Source organism: Sturnus vulgaris, chromosome 3, assembly GCF_052056855.1.
Source record: "Sturnus vulgaris isolate bStuVul1 chromosome 3, bStuVul1.hap1, whole genome shotgun sequence".
In the NCBI taxonomy this organism is placed as follows: Eukaryota; Metazoa; Chordata; class Aves; order Passeriformes; family Sturnidae; genus Sturnus; species Sturnus vulgaris.
Genome location: NC_142245.1, coordinates 6,397,924 through 6,415,882, shown reverse-complemented (window position 1 = coordinate 6,415,882; position 17,959 = coordinate 6,397,924). Strand labels below are relative to the sequence as shown.

Genomic DNA, 17,959 nt, shown 5'->3' with positions numbered 1-17,959 from the left:
ATTTGAGAAGTGAACTCACAACCTTTGCAGTGCCACTCTGCTCCAACCGACTGAGCCAATCTCTGGGTGATGGGGATGAACCTCCCAAGGATGGGAATCCTTGGCACCAACAAGGGAACTGCAGCTCCTTCTCTTCTGCTAAAGTTGCTTTGCACACCAACCCCTGCAATGGCTGTAGGGCAGAACTGGCTGGCACCTGACATGTCAGCACCAAACTCTTCCCATAATCCTGATTTTCCCACCCTTTCCAGGATTTACCCAGCAGCCGTAAATTTGCTCTTGTAATGTCCCCTTGCAGGGAGAAATGAGCAGGATAAGTCGTGGGGCTTCCTCTGCTGCAGGACCAAAGTTCTTCTGGAGAGTGGCAGGGGGCATTTCCTGCAGGCGAGTGCTGCCAAAACGATGGTAGCTGCTGAAGCTGGGGCTGCTTTTGTGATCCAGAGCTGCAGAGAGGCCTCAGTGTCTCCTGCTTGCTGCCAGCGATGTTCCTCGGTGTTTCTGTGTGTCCCAGCTGGCTGGGAACACGGGGCAGGGGGAGGCCAGGAGCAACCAGCACCTCTTGTCCTTGGGCTCTGCAGGGGAGGGGCTGTGCCTGCAGCGTCCTCCCTGTGCCAAGCACAAGTCCCGGGGATGGGCACGGGCGTGCCCAGCCAGCCTTGGCACGGACACGGCTCAGGGGCTGCTCTCAACAGGCACCTGAGGCCACCGACAGCCCAAAAGCCCCCCAAGAAGAGCTGGCATTTCCTGGGGATGGCAGCATGGGCCGCTTGCAGAGGAGCTCAGCAGCGATTCCTGGTTCAGAGCTGCCACGCACCTGCCAGGTATGTCCTGGCCTCCCTGAATCCCTTCCCTTCCAGCCCGAGGCCATCATCCAGCAGCAGCCTTAAAGTCAAGGCACTCTTCCCTCACAGATTTCAAATCCCAAGTAAGAGCCTGCAGAGATGCCTTAAAATCAAAGGTTTGGGTGGGATGGAGTTTTGTTTGGGTGAAGGTGGGAGTTTTTCAGGGAGCCAGCTGGAAGTGCAGAAGGGATGGAAAGCTGTTGCAGGTGGGTCCCACTGGAGGTGCACTAAAGGGCAGGGATGTGCATCCCTTTCCTGAGGGAAAAGAACTTGCAGAGGCCACTGCTGAGCCTCTGAGAAGAACTGAGATTCTTCAGGGAGAGTTGTCCTCCTCTGGGCACAGGGAGCACCTCTGGCCCCTGCCTTCTGCTTGAAAAGATCACCTGGAGCCTGAGCTCAGGGGAGTTAAATCAGCTGAATTCCAGGCAGCTCTGTCAAGTGTCTCCTGGGGGGGGCTGGGAGACGAGGGCTTTAAATAGCAAATTCTTTGGAATACCTACCTGTACCTGTCTTGATACTGCTGAGCTTCCTTGGAAGCTCTGCCGGTTCCTGGCACAGCTGGTGTTCAAGTGGCAGCTCTGCATGGGAATATCCACATTCCATGAGGCACTGTGAGGTTATGGCAGTGGGAATTGAGCAGGGAATTCAGGGCTATGGGGATAATTCATGGGAGCTAGCAAAGCTGATGGTGACCTCCAAATCTGGGCACTACACAGAGAACAATCCTTGTGCTGCCCTGTCAGCTCAGGCCCCTGGGCTGGGAAGTGTTGGGAATCAAATGTGCAGAATTCTATAAATCACAGCAACTGGCATCACCCAGAGGGACAATCCAACTCCCAAACAATTCCTCCACAATCCACTCTGGGGAGAAGGACCCTATGCCTGCCAGGAGCTCTGACTCTGCTTTTCCTACCAGCTCCTGAGCAGTGTCAGGGCCACCATTGAGGTCTTTAAAACCCAAATAAACCCCAAATCCCATACAGTGATTAATTCAAATAAAAAACTGCATTGTTGTCATTAAAAGCTCAAAACTCTGTTAAGAATGCTATGACAACAATATAATGGATTCTCAGGAACCTCATTAATGCTCTTGGTTTAATTTTTATGCGTTTTTAATCTCTCATTTGGCAGCTTGTAAAACTTATCCTGGAATTCAGAGGTCAAGCAGAATTAGCTTTGGATTGACCTTCACATCTGGTCTCACTGTGCAAGCACAACTTGTGCCAAGGTGGGTGAACTCGTCACCTCAGCTTTTCCCTCCAAAATATCCCCTCCTTATTTCCCTGTAGATGAACTCGGATCCACTCCTCACCTCCCCTGGTCATCCAAGCGTCCATTCTATTTGCTGAGCTCTCGCTGCAGGGACTGTCAGGCCTGAAGGGCTGTGAGTTCGTGTTCTTCTCACTGGGCAATCAGAAATTATTATTAATTAGACCACAGAAATGCTTCCTGAAACCTTTCCCCTTTCCTGCCCTTTGCTGGTACATCTCCTCTTTGTGCCTTTGAATTTACAGCAGTTCCCTAATGTCACTTCCCCTGCCTGCCTTCTGTGCAGCTCCTAGCTGGGAAAAACTGGGATAACTTAGGGGGACAGAGGTGAGATTTTTAGCTGGATTTTTTTCTACAATTTCTAATTATATATTGAAATTATTTCCAATTCCCCAGGGAGAAGAGCATGAACTCACAGCCATTCAGGCCTGACAGTCACTGAGGGAAATGTGACACAGTATTCACAAGTAACCTTTCCTGAGAGCAGTCACCACCCCAGTCCTCCAGCCTTGGCAAGTTTTTGCAATGAATGGACTCAAGTTCTAATGCTTAACCGAAATTTCTGTCAGCTTTTGTTAGAAAGATACTGGACAGTAAATCATACAACAGATTTTAAAAATTGCACAAAGAATAACAGGCACAGACCAAACCAAACCACCCCCATCACTGCTCCACCCCAATTTTGGGAGAAACAGTGATACAGATGATCAATTCTCTCCTTCCATGCTATTCAGTCCTTCACTGCACATCCCCAGAGAGGATTTACTCCATCTTTTGTTCCCAACAGCACCTCTCTCTCCAGCACCAATCCCACTTCTCATAGACACAAAAGGAGCAGACCTAAGGCAATGGTTCCAGCAGCAGCTGCAATCCCGAGCTCCCTGTTCCCTGGATTGCTCATCCAAGCACTCCCAGGATTCTCACCTCAGCCCAGACTCTGTCTGTCCTCAGAGGGAAACACAGCCTGATGGGACACGGCTCTGGCACCCATTTCCTCTTGTTCCTGCCGACCTGGAAAGCCACAGGTAAACGCAGCCCCTCAGACCTTGCACCCCTGAACACCAGGAGAGCTGGAGTTTCACCCAGATCCCACATTCCCATGGCAGTTAATCCCAGCAGGGAGGCAAAGAGGAACCCTGCATCCTCTGAGTTACCCCACAGCACAGCAGCACCAGGAGCCCTCCAGCACAGACCTCTGGTGCTGAAGCCTCTGGGCTTTGGCTGCTCAAACACCACAGCTCTTGGCAAAGACAGCAGCAGTGTCGTGATTTTCCATGTCCTGAAAGAGAGGAGGAAAAGAAAATTAAGTCCACTGCAGCAGTGAAAGGATCTCAGCTTTCACACTTCTGCTCTGATTCCTCACTATGGGGTTTTAGCCATGACAGGGGACACCAATTCAGAGTGCCCTTGGCCAGCGTTTTTATTCCTAATTATTCCAGACATTAAAAGGATGCTCATTTTTCTTATTGCATTCTTTGCTTAATTTTAACAGAACCATTTGCATCCCAGACCCCACTTGTCAATTATTCCATCCTTTACCCCTGGACTTTGCACAAAGGGATACCCGGGTTGCTGCATCACAAAAAAAATCCCAAAGAGAAACCCCTCCAAACCTGACAGAGAAAGGTTTCAAGGCACTCCAGAACACAGACAGCTGTTCCTGCCTTGTCAGGCCACACCAATTCTGTCCCATCCACCTGAGCTGTGCAGGTGAGGCAAAGGCTCCCCTTGCTCCTCGGGAATCACTGTCTAAGACCACAGATGTCCATCCTGGGCAGCACCTGGAAACAACGTGGGAAAGGCAAATGAGAGTGTTTTCTGTCAGAAAATGAGTAATAATAAAAGTCATAATTATAATTACAACTTCTGGGCAAATTTTATTAACATCACTTTCATATGCTAAAGACAGGACATGCTCATCCTTCCAGCCCAGGTGGAAACAGGAAGGAGAACTACAGGAAAAGCAGAGGCCCTTCTTTGGATGGATTTCCTAAAGACTCTTCTGCATTGTACACTCTTTGTGCTCTTTAAAAGAATGGATGGCTGCTAAAAAACATCTCAGGCCCATATTTTATCAGTCACAGGCAGGACGAGGTGAGCTACAGCTGGAAAGCCAGGGAGATGCAGGACCTTGGCACACCAAGGATAAGAGCAGGGGAAGCAGGGGAGGTGTGAGGGGAGAGCTGGAGAAGGGAAGAACAGGCATTTTCTTGTTCAGATTCATCCGTGCTGGGAACTTGGAAAACACGTGGTGCTGCATGCAGCAAGGACAGGATGCCCACGATGTTTGGTTGTTTTCCTTTGCTCGTAACTCTTGGCTTTACCCCCTCTCCAGAGGAGCAGAGAATTCCTCCAGGGTAAGGATGAGTCTGGTCCCACTCCAGGGATGTGTCCAGTAAAGGAGTTGCTTAGAGGAACTAACTGGCCACAGAAATCCAGCCCAACAAACACTGAAATGGACTCTATTGATCTGCAGCACCCAGCGCTCACAGCAGGCAGAGGCACGAGGTGCACGCAGGACCAAGAAGCACCACTTCACTTGGTTGTTCTGCTTACATTTATTTTAGCTCTGCTTCCCTTCACAGCTGCTATTCTGCCAAGGTCAGCTCCATTTTCAGTACATATAGTCATGGCTGGAAATCCTCCCTTAGGATTTCCACGGCACATCTGGATTTGCTGGGAAGCACATGCACACACAGATGCCCATTTCTGTGATAGGTCAGTCAGAAATCATGTAACCCAGCAACTTGCTCCTCACTGCACCCCTTGCAAATACATTCAAAAGCCAGAAAAAAACAACAACTAAACAACAACCCACAAAAGCCACGGCTTAGTGCAGCATCGTGTTAATATTCTGCCCAGGGAGGGAGAGAAAGGAGGAAAGCTGTTCTTCCAGCTCTGCACCGAGCAGTCTGAAACAGCCAACACTGCCCTCACCTATGGCTGTGGCAGCTTCTCTCCTTCCTTCAGCCCTGCCCTGACTCCTGAGGGGCCAGAGGCACCACACAAGCCAAAAGGATCAGCACTCACACCCCCTGCTAGTACGGACATCTTCATGGTCCGTCTTTGGCCAAACAAAGCCCAGGATGTTTTTGCTTTCCTGACACCCTTGGCCAGCTTCATTCCCATTTACCAAGGCAACAGACACCCTGTATGGCTCCGGGGTCAGAGCCCCTCTGGCACAAAAACCAAGAGAAGACTGCAGGGAAGAATCCAAGAGCAAATTGAAATCCCAACATGCAATGAAGGCCTGCTGCTGGCAGGTTCCTTGTGGCTTTTGGGGCACAAGAAAAGCCTTTAGACCATGAAAACACAGGTGAAAACCCCACACCGAGCACTTGGCTTTAAAGATGTTGCACATTGTTACAGATACAGAATTGCTTTGGGATTGGCATTTCTTGCACCCACACAAACACATTAAAAGAATTAAGTGCAGAGTCCTGAAGCTCAGTTCTTCCAATCTTATTTTGGTGGTGTCACCAGGCCTGGCATTAATTACACCTAGGGTGAAATTAGGGGATGACAAGCTGACCCTTGCTATCCAAAAGACAAAAGTCTGCACAAAGGCTACAGCATTATAGGTTTTAGGTGCTCTTCCCCATGAGTTCAACCTTCCCTAACACCAGGAAACATGCAAAGCAGGCAGAGAAAACAATGGAAAATGGGAATATGGCGCTAGGACAACACACACATTTATCACTGCTATCACCCACCAGTGGGGAAAAAAAAAAAAAAATGTATTTCCATAACCCAGTCTGCTAGGACAGAAAAATCCCAACTCCACAGTAATATATCTGGATGCCCAGAGAAGCCGTGGCTGCCCCTGGATCCCTGAAGTGTCCAAGGCCAGGTTAGACAGGGCTTGGAGCAGCCTGGGACAGTGGAAGGTGTCCCTGCCCCTGGCAGCAGGTGGCACTGGATCTTTACAGTCCCTTCCTACACAGTTCTACGCTTCTGTGATACCTTTTCAATGTTTGTGATCTACGTAGAAAAATCAGAGTTGTCAAGAAAAAGTAATGACGGAACACAAATCCTACCTTGGAATTCATGGATCCCGGCTGACTTTGGTGCATCCAGAAGCCAGTCAGCGAGGGTTTGATTTCTGAAGGCAATACTTCCAAACTGCTTCCCCCCATTGACTTTCCACGTCCCAGCTCAGACTCAGATTGTTTTCGGTTTTGCATACTTATAGAAGTTCTCACACGTGCTCTTCAGTACTTTCACAGATGCTGCAAAACCATTGGAGAAGATATTACTTTTATAGCAAATGTTTCAGAGAACTTGGCAGTGAGATCTTTCCCATGTACATGCACAGCCAAAATTAAACCATGAAAGTGCAGGGAATACAACTTTCCCAGGGGAAAGTACCCTTGGAGACACATCACTTGTGTGGGTTAAGACACTGACTGAAAAACAGCAGCAATTTGCTCAAAATTACATACAGAGAGATCATACATGAAGGAAACAAGTCCATGGCTTATAAATATCTGCTGTTCTTTCATCTCACCCGTGACTCTCTAAGGAAACCATCACTTTTCGTACATATCAACAAGGATATCTACCTCATTTCCACAGATTACATTTATGAAATCCCATCTCTGTTACAGAACCAATATGCAGATATATTATTTACATTGTTTTCTGGAAGTGTAAAAGTTGCTGATACACTACAAGTACTACAACAGAGAAGGTACATTATTGGATCATAGATAGCATCAAATCCGAATTATTTTTAGGTCAGGTGAATTCCTCAAGAGCTGCTTTAGTGAGGACAGTAGGCTGGGATTCAAAATAATTAAACTAATTTCTCTGTCCCATCAGCCTTTCTCTGTGCCTTGTTTTTATCTGCCAGATGATGAGAGGAATGACCCATATGTAAAGGACATGGTGAGAAACACAGAAAGAAAAAAGCTGATTCAATGGTCAGGTACTTGACCTAAGCTACATTAATTTACCTACTTTGAATGTTCTCATGGTTATTAGACTCCAAAAGAACAACATAAACAATATTAGATGGAATTCTTCCCTTCACTTGCTGCTGTGTTGAAAAGGAAGTCAGCTACTGGGATAAGCACTTTCATTTAAATTTCCCAAATAAAATGACTGGTGAAATGCTGCTGTCTTTTCAGTTATTCTTTTTAAATTTGTCATCTTGGTTACCTGGTTAAAACAAAAATCAGGCATTCTCTATCCCTATTAGGTTTGAAAAAGACTGGAAGCAAGAAAAGACAATGAAACTAAATAAAATAAAGTACTGCAGGGAGGGGAATAATTTTTTTTCCCCTAAACCCTAGGCCTTTAAAAATTAATTTGATACAGTGCCATGTTTGGCCATGGCAGGGATTTTGGGATTTTCCCCAAATAGTGAGATGAGCAAGCACTCGAGTCCAAATGCCATGGTACATGAATGCATATGTTTATGCACACTTAGGAGTTCAGAATTCACATTCTGGAATATCCATGTTAGAAACAGAGAGAGCTTTCACTTAAGGCCCCCCTTAACTTGTAGAAATAGCATGCAAGTGTCACACAGCATCCCAGAAGGAGCACAGACCCCCCCCAGCCACTGCCTCTGCACATTGGGGACTGAGCTGCAGTCTGCAGGAACAGTGCCCAGCCAGCTGGGCTGAACAGGAGACAAGGAAAATGTGCTGCTGGTGCACATGTACCCAGGGCCACACACACCTCAGGGACAGTGCCACTACCACAGAGTGCAGTCTGGGCTCCATCCCAAACCTGGCACTGCTCATTTGGACACACAAAACCTTTCTGATTACACGTGCTGCTGCGTGGGCCTTGCCTGTGAGCTGTCTGTGAACACACACTGCTGCAGGTACAGGAAATACAGGCTGTGATCCATCAGGGATGCTGCCAGGGATTGTGCTGTCATTAAAAAATACTCCCAAGTTCACAGCTTGCATTGTCCATGAAAGCCCCTTAAATGCATGTGGAAAGGAGGCAAAAGCTGAACAAAAGCAGGCCAGGATTCAGTTCTGTGAACTGCACTGGACAGAGACAGAAGGTGCTCTTTAGGCAAGGCTAAGTGACTGTGGCAGACAATGGGGATGAGCTGCAGGGAGCACTCGATTGCAATGGGATTGTGATAGGATGCACTCCCTTCCTGGCAGACAATGTACAAGTGATGATCCCAAAAAACCACACTCACCATTCACACACCAGGCAATTAACTGAAAGGAACCTAGAGAAAGCAAAAGAAAGAGCAGGTAAGAGGAGTTAGATGGAACGAGTATTATAATACTTTAAAAAGAACTGGTTTTCAGTATAGAAATGGATATTAACACACTTAAGGTTAAAATAATTTTCTCCTATGTGAAATTTCTGTATTTTTACCTCTAAGTACTCTCGGGCTTTGAAGAATCAAACTGACAAGTAAGAAATGGAACAATTTCAGGCATCAAACTTTTCATTTGAGAAATGAGAATGCAACTTAAAAACTACATTTTAAAATATATACTCAGACTACCCAAAAACATACTGGGTCAGGTTGAATTGAAACAGGAGCAAGTATTGTATGGCTTTGCAAGCATTAAAGATTCTCTTTGGATGGATGGGACTTGTGTCAGAGATGTTTGAATTGATTTATGAGATGTGGTACTAATTACAGTTGTCCCAGAGCAGGGATCCAGAATATTCCAGAGAATAAATGTACTGTCATGGTTTAACAAACTGAAACCAGGACATCTACTCTGTGTTTTAAACATTAGAAAAGGAAATACATTCAATGCATTTTTCAAAGTAAAAACAAAAACAAACGGCCAAATGAACTAGATGAAATAGAAAACAATTAATTTAGGAAAAGGAACTAAGAAGGTTGAATGGGAAAGTCAAGACGAGGGGAGACACTCCATAGAATACTTACTGCAGTTTTCCTGGCAGTCTGGGTGACATTTTTGTAAGAAAATAAAACTAAACATCTTGAACCAAATTCTACTCCATAGTAAAACACAAGCAATTCCCAAATGAAGAAGTCCTGTATGCACCAGTCAAGGGGCAGAAGAAGCAACAAGGTTATTTGATTCTTTTGGTTTTGTGTATTTTGCTGTGGTACCTCCTACACGAGCAGAGAAGGACCCTGGCACAGTGTGAATGAACAAATGATGGAAAATCCAAAACGGCTGGCTATGGGTACATAGGATATAACATGGAATGAGAAGCAGCACATTCTTTAGCACAAAGAACAGTGTGAAAAGACATTCTTGAAGGAACTAAGGGCAAAATTTGCTACAGGCCAGCATTTGTCTTGACAGGTAAAAGCTGGCACAGGATTAGGGCAACTAAGAAGCAACATTGTGAGGAAAAAAAACAAAAGACAGCATTTGAAAATGGGAATAACTCAGGCATCAACCAAGACAAAACAAGCTGAAGAGAAACATTACAACTGCCATGGAACATGGAACTGTTCTCACAGTGTTAGAAAGCAAGGTAGAAACAAAATTTGGGATTTTTTCAGAAACTGCAAAACTAAAAAGAAAAAGCTGGACGAACATGCAGACCAAACCCACCAGGCTACAAATGGATTAGTATTAACACTATTAAACACTAAAAATACAACCAACATCCCAGCAAACACACTTGAAAAGGAGACATAGTGAATGGGGCTGAAATAATAGCAGGAGAGGTACAGAAAGGAAAGAAAAAATACTCAATGAAACTAAAGCTGATTCGAATATGTATTTTTCTGAGCTATGTTCTAAAGAAATGGAAGGTTTGAGCCTTAACCTTGCACACACAATGGTGTTTTGTGGGAGGCAGGAGCATGGCTAGGAAGAGAGGAACAGGAACATGACCAGGTTATCAACAGAACCAACCACTTTAAATTAATTTTTTTGGTTGGTTGGGTTTTGTTTGGGATTGTTTTAGGATTACAAAGAGCACGTTTTTTAGAGGAAATCTCATCATTGCTATATTCATGGCAGAATTTATTAAAACCCATACTGAACATTGCCAAAGCATTTGAGAAGATGTACTTTACCTTTGCTTTTCCTTCAAGGGCTCCAGTTCCAGCATAAATTTTCCTGACAGAATCACCATTCACAGACCACAAGGATAGGAAAACTTCCTGAAAGCCAGGAACTAACTGAGGCTTCTCAGCTAATCCTAATACCTCCAGCTGTTCTGTCAGCATCTGGAACAGGTGAAGACAGCATGAGCAAAAACCCAAACAAACCAAACCAAAAGCCAACAAACAAAAAAAAAAACCCAGTGTAAATAGATTCCTTAAAGGCACATCCTGTTTTTCAGCATATATGAATAAAACCCCACAAATCTTGGGTTTATAGGAACCATTCACCAGATCATGCTTGAAAGGCTGCATCACACGTGCAATTTGGCACCAACATTTCATTTTCCTTTGAAGGTAGATAGTAATAGAGGAGAAGAACTGGGTAGCTAATTTGTAAATGTTTTCATCTTAAAGTTCACCAAACTAAACAAAAAAGCTATTTACAAGAGCTTTTATAAGTCTTTAACACCTTTGGGTGTCTGACAGCAAGAAGAAGGAGCCTCCAATAACAGACATAAAACAGCAAAGACAAAATTGTGAAGGTTGGGCAGGAATCCACAAAAGACACAAAAGGAAACTTGCAAAACAAAACTAACAAGAAATAGACAAAAAGTTTTAGAAATTGGGTGCTCGCTCTTATAAATTTAGGGGGCCATCTAGAGTTCAGAACCTGTTCTTTTAAGTATCTACTGTGTAACATAACCTAAGAATTTGTATATCTCATTTAATAGAATTTTAAAATTAAGTATGCAGTTCTTCAGGATTAACCATTTCCCTTCTTATTAATTAGCTTTATGCTTTTAGCTCTCATACTTCAGCTGAAATCATAATTTAATTCTCAGTGCTGAAAAATCTGGCACACCTGGTTTAAAAAAAAAGTTGTATTTATGCAGTTCTTAAAAGGATATGAAAGGAAAAAATGGAGCTACAAAGCTAAGTTTGACACGTAATTACTCTACACATCAAGAGCATAGAAAGATATTTTTATGCCACAGAAAACTTGTGCTAATGCAGCAGCCAAGCACTACATATGCCAGAATTAGAAATGTCTGCTCTACAAGCAATGCCTTGTAAGTTCTCACAGGAATTGCTCTTAAGAGGAGCATTTGAAGGAAATCAAATTCAGCAAACAGAAGGATAACGATTTTCCTAGGTTTCCAGCACCTATATTGTTTCATTTTCAGACGTGCTGAAGGCCCTCTCCCTGGCAGCCAGAACAAGGCCAGGCACTTCCTGCAAATAACATCAGTCCTTCTGCCTCTGTTTCTCCCAATCCTCCTTGCTTGCTTGCTTCAAGTGTTCTGCAAGAATAAGGCTTCTTTTCAAACAATTCAATTAGCACACTTCCAAAGAACCTCAGAGAGAAATAGCTCTCAGTTACAACAAAGATAGAAAAAAAAAAAAAAGAAAAGAAAGGAAAAATAAGCACAGAGACGGTTCTTGAATTTCGTTTTACTAAAAGTAACAAGAACTTGTAATATAACTAAAGCTTTGAGAGAAAGGAATCTCTCCAATGGGGCATTCAGTGAAGTCCAAACCACGGCCCTGAACACGAACATTTACAGCTCACAGGAAATGGTGCATTCCACCTCTGAGGGAAATCTTCAGCAGGTTCTACAGGAAGATGGAAAAACATTCATTCCATGTGGCTGCCCACTAGAAAGAGGACTATCGACCATTTTCACTAAATCCTCAGGTCAAAGGCCTGAAATTAATTCTTGTCCCTTGAATGTCTCACAGAAACCTTCCTTAGAGATTTTTAGAGCCTACACAGAATGAGACAAGACATCACCAGAGTAAAATAGTTGACTCCTATTTCAGCTGTTAAGCATCACCCAGGAGACACTGAAACCACAGTGACAGAGGCAACATTCTTTATCTTCCTGCTGAGGACTGAAACACATCCCAGCATCACAACTTAATCTGAGGAAATGTACAGAAGTTATACACACAAACCTTTTTGCCTCCTTTCCATCAAAATCAAAAAATCCACACTAAAAATTTCTGGACTTGAGTTTTGAGCACACTGTGTAGTTTTTCTGCCTTTCCACCTTGAACCATCTGATGATAGTCGAAGTTCACCATTTTGACATCAGCTGAATGTTCAGATGCTTTCAAATGGCTCTGGCATTGTAAACAGAAATAAAAAAAAAAAGTATAAATATACCAGTACATGAATATACAGAAGTAGGAGTTAAACAAGAGATTACAAATATTTTAGAAGTTGTTTTGTTTGCTTTCTTTTAGGTAAAATGAAACAACTTTTATCACCATTGAAACCAATCACTCAGAACTGATCAATATTTCACGTGCATTTTTGTTTTCCTTGTCACAAACTTAGTTTTTTCCCTTACTACCCCAGGGGTCACCATGGCCTCTTCTGCTGTTCAAATGCTTTCACATGCAAAAGTTTGTTTCAGTGCAACACCTTTCCACCAAGAGTCACTGACACGCCAGTCAGCAACAGGCACTGAGCCAACACTTCATCAGCTGCTACTGCCATAAAGCCCACCCAAATGAGTTAGCTTGCTGTGGAGAGTGGCTGGAGGAAAACTTGCCCTAAGAGTCCCTGAAGAAGCCCTAAGTGCCCACAGGATGTTTGCTGGCAAAGCCCTGGGCATCGAGGCACGTCTGGGAACGCTCCTGTCTCTCCCCACGAGGGCTGGATCCAGCAAATATCCCAGTGAATGCCCCAAGCCATTCCATCACAATAACACAGTGGGAAGGGCAGGGAAATAACACACAGCTACTGACATGTTCTCTGCCTTCTGACACAGCTCCTCAAATGGTCACTATTTATGAACTGCAAAGTGAGGTTTTCTTTTCAACTAACCACTGGGAATTAATGAGAGCAGCCACTTAATAGTTAACACCTTCTGAACAAACATTTCCTGCTAATCATGGAGCAGCTCCATATTTAAATTGATAAACTGTATTTAAAAAACAAAATATTAAGGGATTTATCCATTAATTTCAAAAGAAATATCCTTAAATGAAACATTGCAGCATTAAACACCATAAAGTATCATGTATTTATTCATCAATTTTAGAGTGTAAAAAAGACTTATGTTTTCAGTAAGACACTAATAAGCATGAAATACGAAAATAACCTAAAATCCATTAACATTGTCTCCACTGCTGTTATAATTTTCCAGTACGGTAACCAATCTAAACAGAATCAAAGAGGAATTACGTGGAGAGCTTTTAACAATTCATTCCACATCGTGCATCTTAAGCAGTGCTGTTATGATAAATCCAATTTTAGCTCCCAGAGCACAGCATACCTGGGGGTTTGGTTTCCAAAGGCTGTGTAAAAGCTTCATTGCAAACAAGCAAACTCCAAGGATGGGCACAGTGAAAGAACTGTCATGCTCACCTGGAAAACTTTGCTGAGCGTGTGCTCTCCTTCTTTTGCCCCAAGTAAATTTACAATAAGTTGCTTGCCATGTAAATTCTTAAGAGTTTGGAAATGCCTGGTAACAGAAGAAAAATTCCACAGTCATCTTCTGGCACACAGAAAATAAACAGCAACACCTGCAACACTGAGAACTTGCAAAGCATTCGATATAAATTTTATTCACACTTTCCAACAAAGCATTGGAAGGCATAAGCAATCCCCAGAGAGTCCCCAGCTTTGCTGAATCCCACATTTGCACAGACAAAGCCTCCTGTTTGGAATAATGCATCCCTTCTCTGTGATGAAGCAGAACTTATCAGAGGTTTTCAGTGCATTAGCAAAAACTTTAGATGATTTTTACCTGTTAAAAGCGAGTGCGTTTGCCTCGAAACCCCTTGACATCCTGACACGATGGGATCCCACCTACAACACCAAGATTACATTAATTGTCTTCTTTGGAGCAAAAGGCATGTGCATGTTCCAGCAGTTATGCTGCAAAATGCTGGTATGTCTAAAGAACCTAGAGGCCCTGTAAGGCACAAACTTTTTTTCACCTTTCCTGTAAAAAATGTGTCACAGCAGTAGTTGCTGATTCAGTCCCTCTTTCAAGAAAACTGTGATGAAATTCTATCACAGTAACTCTGGACTCTTATTGACTTCTTGAAAAGACTTCTCTTCAAGAACAATTCAGAAGAAAACGGTCTGTTTGGATGTCCTTAGATAAACCATTTAAAAGAGGAAAAAGTCAGAACTTCAAAGAGAAGACATGGAAAAAAGAATGGACACTCAAGTCGTGTGCAATGACACTTTTAGACTTTTAGAGAGGAGCAGGCTTGGTGAGTCACAGCAGCACCAACGTGCTCCCAAAGGATCACCTCATCCTTACAGGCAACTCTGAAGAAGAGCCCAAAGGCTACTAGGTGATGTTTAAAAGAGCATGAATAAGAATTATCTGTATAATTAAATCTATCTCCTGCTTACCTGCAGTCCTGGCTGTTCCCAAAGTAATGGAACAGATCCTTGAATCTGTATGAAAGATGACACAGACTCATCCAAATATATCACCTGTTAAGGAAAGTAAAGCATTAATAATTATTAATAAGTATTAATTATTATAAGTATTGATAATTATCACAGTGTAAGATTTTAGAATTCTTAGCCTTACCTAAACATAGAGCAAATAAAATATATTTATGTATTACATATTCCACACCACAAGCTCAAATATTGTTCCCAAGACTTCTCTTTATCCACTCTGAACAATTCCTACAAAAAGTTCTGTCACTCTCACGCTCCCTTGCAGAATTCATAACGTGCAAGGAAATACAGCTTTTATTATTTGGGCCTCAGTAACCTCTGTACTAGGAGTGAGATGCTTTAAACAACTTGGTAAAACTTTGCTGCAGGAACAGTTAAAATGAACACCACTGCACAGAAAATCACCGTGCAGCCTACTCAGAACGCTTGCACAGATTTTCTGCGTCAGAAGTCAACAAATCACAGTCCATGAAGTACCCGGGAAAGGAAAACATATGTGGAATAACACACCACAGCCATGCAGGGACATTGGCACGCCAGAAAACTAGGGCAGAGAAAGTGTAACAGGAGTGCTGTGACTGAACTCCTGAAACTGGAGGGGTACAAGCAGAGCCCTTCCTGCACAAAGTCCTCCCTCAGCCTCCTGGGCTCTGGAAGGAGTCAGCCAAACAAACACAGGAGCACCAACACAGCTGCAGGAACAACCTCTTGGAAACAGGCTACCCTGGAAAGGGAGCCAAGGAAGGCCAGCAAAGAAAGATTGAGCAGCTTCTCACATTTCTGTATCATGAGGGCACAGCTGTGAAATCCAAGGCAGCAGAACGCCAGGGGCTTTGCAAGCTGCCTTTCAGAGGAACTGTGCTAAGTTGAACTGTGCTTTTATCTTTCCTGAGCCACGAGGCACCGGTGTTGGGTATTTGCCAGAAATCCCTTCTGCCTCTTTCCATGACTTCAGAATAGCTCAGGCCAGAAGTGGCACATGCTGCCGTGCAGCTCACGGGGCTCAGGGGAAGCACAGCCACCCACAGGAGTTCAGCACTTTCTTAAGCTACTGCAACCCAGACCCAGGCATGCCCTGACCATACGCCACATTAAAAACCAAGATCATCAAGTTACATAACCTACTTAGCCTCCTAATTTAGCATCAAAGAAACTATTCCAATATCTGCTGCTGGATGACTTGACTTGTGATTTGTTGGTTCAGAGCAAAAATGTAACCACACAGGGGCTTACACTGACTTGTCAGCCAGGCTATGAGCACTGGAGTGTAACATACCTGCTTGGTTTGAACAAAACTGGCAACGTGCCCATCGTCATTTGTTCCCCAGATGTTGAATCCCGTGCCAGCCCGTGCACAGCTTAGTGTGAAATGAGACAAGCCTGCTTGTGAGCTGCATCAATTGTCCTGATCTCCGCTCCTCCACACGTGAGGCGCCAACAGCGATCAGCACAGCTCACACCGTAGTGCTTCAGACGGAAATGCACTGACTGGTTCCTACCAAGGAGAAAACAACCACCAAATAACCTCAAAGAACTACAATTCAGCTCCAACTGTTAGGCCACCTACTGACACCTTACATTTTAAAAAAGAAAAGATTTTCCAGCTACCAGCAATACGGAAAAGTAGCAACCACCTTAATGGTAAACTAGTGGCAAAAGCAGAGGGGCAGCCTTCAACTTTTACATCTATTTTACTAATTCCGACCTTGTAAAAAGGACAGTATATTTTAAACACGGAAGCACTCAAGACATTTGAAAGGATTGTACAAAAACGGCAACCTATTTCCAGCTTTCTTTCCCTCCCTTTTTTAAGCGAAAGCAGGGGCCCTGCTTTGGATTTAAACCCTGCCCTGCGGCGGCTGAAACATCGCAGTGTCGTAGCGGTGACGCTGCCCGGAGGCACACACGAGTGAGATGTTTAAAAAGCCCCCCAAAACCCTCACACTGCAACAAACCATAAACAACTGCGAGAGCAGCCAAGCTAAAGCCACCGTCTTCCCCACAGCAGTCACGGAACAGAATCGTGCAATGTCCCGAGCTGGAAGAGGAAACGTTCATCGCCAAGTTCTGGGTACAGACCATGCTGGGGCCGGAGCTGTTTAATGCTCCAGATAGTTGTGATTATTTAACCAAATTACTGACCTTCCATGGATGGCGGCAGCCCGCGCATGCGTCTTCGGTAGGGACAGGAACCCCCCGCACCCCGGCCACGTGACACAGCTGCAGGTCACGTGGACCCGCCCCGGACCACGTGATTCTCTCCGGTCACGTGGCTTCCCCGTCCCAGTAACAAATATGGCGACGAAGGGAGGAAATCTCATGGCGCCACTCCCAACATGGTGGTTCGACCGCGATTTACCTGACCTTCCAAATATGGCCCGCAGCAAGGAGCAGCCAGAAGGAGGAGGCAGCTGCTGTCTCCGCTAGAAAAGTGAGAGGTGCGGAAGGATGTTGAGGGCACGGTTTGCCGGGCAGGGCATCCCACGGAGAATTCCGGCTCCCTGCTTCCAGCTGTCCCTCAGTGCTGCATGGATCCGGGCTGAGCCAGCTGGGAGCGGGCCCCGGGAGCTGCTCCTGCCCAAAGGACAACTGGCAGCAGCCTGGTGTCCTCTGCAGCGCTGGCAGCCGAGTGCGGTTTTGTATCGGATTTGTAGAAAAGACGCTGTTCAAGCTGGGGGCGCTCTGTTCCCTAGGTGGGGAAAGTCCTTGAATTAGCCAAGCTGAGCAGCTGCTGAGAATTCCGAGCGTCGTGTCCCGGTGATTCTTGATACAATTTTTAAATAGTTACCATCGAGTTGAGACAATATCAAGTGGATTTGTTAGAGTGGCAGAAATTTTTTTTTTGCCTGGAAGTGTGTTGGGATAGGCAGCCTTCATTCGTGTCAGAATGAATCGGTCTTCCTTCTTTTCACTTTTCTTCTTTCGGGATTGCGGGGCATTGGGGAGAATATTTGGCATGAGGAAATGAAAAGCACGAGGGAAGCTCCATGTTTAGGCACCTGCAGCTTCTGAACAGATGAATTTGACTCATTATTGCAGACGTTAGCAGAAAATTTGGAACTCGAACTGACTTTAAATACAAGGGTTCTGTATTTTGTTATTGCTGTTCATTATTGTCTGAAATACTTTTGATTATATAATTTTTTATTAAATTATTTTGAATTTTTTTGTTCAGGTTATTACTAAACTCAAGATTTTAACACCACTAGATATAATGATGTCAAACTGCTTGTGATGCAGGGAATATGCACTATGATAATGGAGCATTTCAAGGTAAGATTTAAATTTCATTCAACGTTTTAAAGTTTTTGTTGATCACTTGTATGATGGTAGATTTGAGAGTTTTACACGACTTTTAAAATCTGAAGTGCAGACAGATTTTGTTCTCTG

At 44.2% G+C, this 17,959-nt stretch overlaps 1 long non-coding RNA gene across 3 annotated transcripts; it reads right to left on the bottom strand.

The window, feature by feature from the left end:
* Positions 1-2,654: 2,654 nt before the first annotated feature.
* On the bottom strand, positions 2,655-16,830 carry LOC106865222 (uncharacterized). Of its 3 annotated transcripts, none has more exons than XR_015802092.1 (12): positions 16,712-16,830; positions 15,846-16,064; positions 14,513-14,596; positions 13,893-13,954; positions 13,511-13,607; positions 12,091-12,258; positions 10,105-10,257; positions 8,278-8,310; positions 6,149-6,340; positions 3,725-3,892; positions 3,266-3,390; positions 2,655-3,122 (listed from the first exon to the last, which is right to left on the bottom strand). It is a non-coding gene; the product is annotated as an uncharacterized LOC106865222 (long non-coding RNA). The 3 variants fall into 3 exon arrangements; XR_015802093.1 differs by having other exon boundaries at positions 3,305-3,390; XR_015802094.1 differs by having other exon boundaries at positions 2,655-3,390; positions 3,776-3,892.
* Positions 16,831-17,959: the final 1,129 nt, after the last annotated feature.